General features: G+C 26.8%; 1 long non-coding RNA gene across 1 annotated transcript; it reads right to left on the bottom strand.

The window, feature by feature from the left end:
* Positions 1–2,182: 2,182 nt before the first annotated feature.
* LOC132927999 (uncharacterized) lies at positions 2,183–6,036 on the bottom strand. Its single transcript, XR_009661942.1, has 4 exons — positions 5,933–6,036; positions 4,701–4,816; positions 3,469–3,584; positions 2,183–2,352 (listed from the first exon to the last, which is right to left on the bottom strand). It is a non-coding gene; the product is annotated as an uncharacterized LOC132927999 (long non-coding RNA).
* Between the last annotated feature and the right edge of the window lie 277 nt (positions 6,037–6,313).

The following is a 6,313-nucleotide window of genomic DNA, read 5'->3' as shown; positions in this document are numbered from 1 at the left end:
GTCTAAATACTCGTACGTTAAGAAATAATATTTGCTTATACATATGCATAAGAAATTAATCCTCGGTTTTTGTATCAGTAAACCGGAATATGCTCTCGTAATACGCAATAGTTAACTGAGGATATCTCTCATGAATTAATTGTTTTGGCACCAAATCTGCGGATACTTGATTTTTCCACTTAATTAAAAAGAAAAGTTTACCGTTATTTTTCGTGAGTCCAAGAATTTTTTCTAGTTCCATTCCATCATAAAAACCGAAGTCAAAATCGTTTTCATCTTCCGAATCCATAGCTTCTAGTACGACATTTTCATTTTCACTGAAAGAAACAAATAGTAATTAAAAACTAATTGAAAATAATGTTTATAGATTCTATTTTGTAAATCTAAGTTATGATTAATTCATTTTTATTTCGTATAGGTATATTTTTACTAATTATACTAAGTGCAAAAAATTAAACCTTTCAATCACAGACTCTTATTGTTTTAATATTAGTGTCTCTATGTGGACCCCCCAAATTAAGAGTACTGTTTTTATGCATTAAATTGGTATATGTTAACCAATTATATAGGTACATTTTACATGGGTGCTGAGTTTAAGAGGCTCAATAGAAACATAGGTAGTATGTTATAGTATGAGTAGTATTTAGAATATAATATATATACAGTGATTGAATTGTGGGAGGACGTGGAGGGACGGAGAACGTAACTATTTTTCACTTTTATTAAAATAATATATAAAATAAGAAGATGTCAATATGTCAAATCTATGAGTGTTTTTTCAACAAATTTTACACTAATTCGCTTTTAACATCGATTGGCTACAGTTGAGTTAATTGCTCATTTTTTATAGGAAATCTATAAAAAAAAAAAAAATCATAACTAAGTGTTTATAAATAATAAACTTAACTTAATGAACTTGGATGTACGTATTACTAAAAAAGATCTTGTATAATAGATTATTATACGTTACAATAAATAATACTTTATCGTGCTGAACACCGTTCGGCCAAAGTAAGTTCATGGATCTATATAATAAATAATTTACAAATTGTGGAATTATTACATTTTTCCAGCTCCTCAGAATGTAAAAGAAAAATCTTACTACGCTCAGTTTCATTTAAAATGCCAATAACAACGTTTGCTACATATCTGCCTGTAACATCGGTTGTCTCGTCTATTGACACCCAAATACATTTATTTTGAACATAATTTCTAATTTTTTGAATTGTATTTTCATAAATGTCATTAACATAACCTTTTCTTAACGTTGATTCAGAAGGAATATCTTCACCAGTATACTTCGATAGAAATTCTTTAAAACATGGATTGGACAACTTGAAACAAATTTCTGTCTTACTTAGCAATTTATTGGACTATTCAATAAAAATATGCGAATTCAATAAGTCCCGAGCCCTAGTCATAACTATCTATTCATTTGAACTTGAAATAAATGAGACTAGAAATATTATTCTACTAACAATTTTATTGTACAGTTTATTTGATAAAATGCTCGAGTACACAGTTTCAAGAGGACCATATTCGCAGATCTAGAAGAAAGTAATAGCGTAATTTTACTAACTGCAGATAGATAAGTAGGTTAGGTTATAACTTATTGCATTCAACAGCACTTGTAAGTGTAGGGAATTACTCAGGACAATAGTTTCAACCAACTTTTTTACTTAGTCTATAAACACATTAAATATAATAACTAGGTAAAAACTATTATGAAAAATGTATTTATTATCACTGGGGATGTACACAATATACAGAATAATATATATACCTATATAGCAAAATACATTTGTTACTACAATAAATTCAACAAAAATGTTCATAGGCCTATTTATGATTTAGTATTGATTGTCAAAGTTGATTACCACCCCAGATTATTACTCATATGAAATAAAAAGATTCTGAAATACTTATTATTATTATTATTATATTATTGAATAAAAAAATATGGAACTTTTAAAAAATATTCGAGTATTTATCAGCAAAACAATTAAAATTCGATAGAGTTAAAATAAAAAAAAATGTCTAAATACTCGTACGTTAAGAAATAATATTTGCTTATACATATGCATAAGAAATTAATCCTCGGTTTTTGTATCAGTAAACCGGAATATGCTCTCGTAATACGCAATAGTTAACTGAGGATATCTCTCATGAATTAATTGTTTTGGCACCAAATCTGCGGATACTTGATTTTTCCACTTAATTAAAAAGAAAAGTTTACCGTTATTTTTCGTGAGTCCAAGAATTTTTTCTAGTTCCATTCCATCATAAAAACCGAAGTCAAAATCGTTTTCATCTTCCGAATCCATAGCTTCTAGTACGACATTTTCATTTTCACTGAAAGAAAAAAATAGTAATTAAAAACTAATTGAAAATAATGTTTATAGATTCTATTTTGTAAATCTAAGTTATGATTAATTCATTTTTATTTCGTATAGGTATATTTTTACTAATTATACTAAGTGCAAAAAATTAAACCTTTCAATCACAGACTCTTATTGTTTTAATATTAGTGTCTCTATGTGGACCCCCCAAATTAAGAGTACTGTTTTTATGCATTAAATTGGTATATGTTAACCAATAATATAGGTACATTTTACATGGGTGCTGAGTTTAAGAGGCTCAATAGAAACATAGGTAGTATGTTATAGTATGAGTAGTATTTAGAATATAATATATATACAGTGATTGAATTGTGGGAGGACGTGGAGGGACGGAGAACGTAACTATTTTTCACTTTTATTAAAATAATATATAAAAGAAGAAGATGTCAATATGTCAAATCTATGAGTGTTTTTTCAACAAATTTTACACTAATTCGCTTTTAACATCGATTGGCTACAGTTGAGTTAATTGCTCATTTTTCAATCAAACCTCATCAAACCAACTTTTTTACTTAGTCTATAAACACATTAAATATAATAACTAGGTAAAAACTATTATGAAAAATGTATTTATTATCACTGGGGATGTACACAATATACAGAATAATATATATACTTATATAGCAAAATACATTTGTTACTACAATAAATTCAACAAAAATGTTCATAGGCCTATTTATGATTTAGTATTGATTGTCAAAGTTGATTACCACCCCAGATTATTACTCACATGAAATAAAAAGATTCTGAAATACTTATTATTATTATTATTATATTATTGAATAAAAAAATATGGAACTTTTAAAAAATATTCGAGTATTTATCAGCAAAACAATTAAAATTCGATAGAGTTAAAATAAAAAAAAATGTCTAAATACTCGTACGTTAAGAAATAATATTTGCTTATACATATGCATAAGAAATTAATCCTCGGTTTTTGTATCAGTAAACCGGAATATGCTCTCGTAATACGCAATAGTTAACTGAGGATATCTCTCATGAATTAATTGTTTTGGCACCAAATCTGCGGATACTTGATTTTTCCACTTAATTAAAAAGAAAAGTTTACCGTTATTTTTCGTGAGTCCAAGAATTTTTTCTAGTTCCATTCCATCATAAAAACCGAAGTCAAAATCGTTTTCATCTTCCGAATCCATAGCTTCTAGTACGACATTTTCATTTTCACTGAAAGAAACAAATAGTAATTAAAAACTAATTGAAAATAATGTTTATAGATTCTATTTTGTAAATCTAAGTTATGATTAATTCATTTTTATTTCGTATAGGTATATTTTTACTAATTATACTAAGTGCAAAAAATTAAACCTTTCAATCACAGACTCTTATTGTTTTAATATTAGTGTCTCTATGTGGACCCCCCAAATTAAGAGTACTGTTTTTATGCATTAAATTGGTATATGTTAACCAATTATATAGGTACATTTTACATGGGTGCTGAGTTTAAGAGGCTCAATAGAAACATAGGTAGTATGTTATAGTATGAGTAGTATTTAGAATATAATATATATACAGTGATTGAATTGTGGGAGGACGTGGAGGGACGGAGAACGTAACTATTTTTCACTTTTATTAAAATAATATATAAAATAAGAAGATGTCAATATGTCAAATCTATGAGTGTTTTTTCAACAAATTTTACACTAATTCGCTTTTAACATCGATTGGCTACAGTTGAGTTAATTGCTCATTTTTCAATCAAACCTCATCAAACCAACTTTTTTACTTAGTCTATAAACACATTAAATATAATAACTAGGTAAAAACTATTATGAAAAATGTATTTATTATCACTGGGGATGTACACAATATACAGAATAATATATATACCTATATAGCAAAATACATTTGTTACTACAATAAATTCAACAAAAATGTTCATAGGCCTATTTATGATTTAGTATTGATTGTCAAAGTTGATTACCACCCCAGATTATTACTCACATGAAATAAAAAGATTCTGAAATACTTATTATTATTATTATTATATTATTGAATAAAAAAATATGGAACTTTTAAAAAATATTCGAGTATTTATCAGCAAAACAATTAAAATTCGATAGAGTTAAAATAAAAAAAAATGTCTAAATACTCGTACGTTAAGAAATAATATTTGCTTATACATATGCATAAGAAATTAATCCTCGGTTTTTGTATCAGTAAACCGGAATATGCTCTCGTAATACGCAATAGTTAACTGAGGATATCTCTCATGAATTAATTGTTTTGGCACCAGATCTGCGGATACTTGATTTTTCCACTTAATTAAAAAGAAAAGTTTACCGTTATTTTTCGTGAGTCCAAGAATTTTTTCTAGTTCCATTCCATCATAAAAACCGAAGTCAAAATCGTTTTCATCTTCCGAATCCATAGCTTCTAGTACGACATTTTCATTTTCACTGAAAGAAAAAAATAGTAATTAAAAACTAATTGAAAATAATGTTTATAGATTCTATTTTGTAAATCTAAGTTATGATTAATTCATTTTTATTTCGTATAGGTAAATTTTTACTAATTATACTAAGTGCAAAAGATTAAACCTTTCAATCACAGACTCTTATTGTTTTAATATTAGTGTCTCTATGTGGACCCCCCAAATTAAGAGTACTGTTTTTATGCATTAAATTGGTATATGTTAACCAATTATATAGGTACATTTTACATGGGTGCTGAGTTTAAGAGGCTCAATAGAAACATAGGTAGTATGTTATAGTATGAGTAGTATTTAGAATATAATATATATACAGTGATTGAATTGTGGGAGGACGTGGAGGGACGGAGAACGTAACTATTTTTCACTTTTATTAAAATAATATATAAAAGAAGAAGATGTCAATATGTCAAATCTATGAGTGTTTTTTCAACAAATTTTACACTAATTCGCTTTTAACATCGATTGGCTACAGTTGAGTTAATTGCTCATTTTTCAATCAAACCTCATCAAACCAACTTTTTTACTTAGTCTATAAACACATTAAATATAATAACTAGGTAAAAACTATTATGAAAAATGTATTTATTATCACTGGGGATGTACACAATATACAGAATAATATATATACTTATATAGCAAAATACATTTGTTACTACAATAAATTCAACAAAAATGTTCATAGGCCTATTTATGATTTAGTATTGATTGTCAAAGTTGATTACCACCCCAGATTATTACTCACATGAAATAAAAAGATTCTGAAATACTTATTATTATTATTATTATATTATTGAATAAAAAAATATGGAACTTTTAAAAAATATTCGAGTATTTATCAGCAAAACAATTAAAATTCGATAGAGTTAAAATAAAAAAAAATGTCTAAATACTCGTACGTTAAGAAATAATATTTGCTTATACATATGCATAAGAAATTAATCCTCGGTTTTTGTATCAGTAAACCGGAATATGCTCTCGTAATACGCAATAGTTAACTGAGGATATCTCTCATGAATTAATTGTTTTGGCACCAGATCTGCGGATACTTGATTTTTCCACTTAATTAAAAAGAAAAGTTTACCGTTATTTTTCGTGAGTCCAAGAATTTTTTCTAGTTCCATTCCATCATAAAAACCGAAGTCAAAATCGTTTTCATCTTCCGAATCCATAGCTTCTAGTACGACATTTTCATTTTCACTGAAAGAAAAAAATAGTAATTAAAAACTAATTGAAAATAATGTTTATAGATTCTATTTTGTAAATCTAAGTTATGATTAATTCATTTTTATTTCGTATAGGTAAATTTTTACTAATTATACTAAGTGCAAAAGATTAAACCTTTCAATCACAGACTCTTATTGTTTTAATATTAGTGTCTCTATGTGGACCCCCCAAATTAAGAGTACTGTTTTTATGCATTAAATTGGTATATGTTAACCAATTATATAGGTACATTTTACAT

The sequence above is a fragment of the Rhopalosiphum padi genome, chromosome 3, assembly GCF_020882245.1.
Source record: "Rhopalosiphum padi isolate XX-2018 chromosome 3, ASM2088224v1, whole genome shotgun sequence".
NCBI lineage: Eukaryota > Metazoa > Arthropoda > Insecta > Hemiptera > Aphididae > Rhopalosiphum > Rhopalosiphum padi.
The sequence above is the reverse complement of the archived record's forward strand: the minus strand, read 5'-3'. Positions and strand labels throughout refer to the sequence as shown.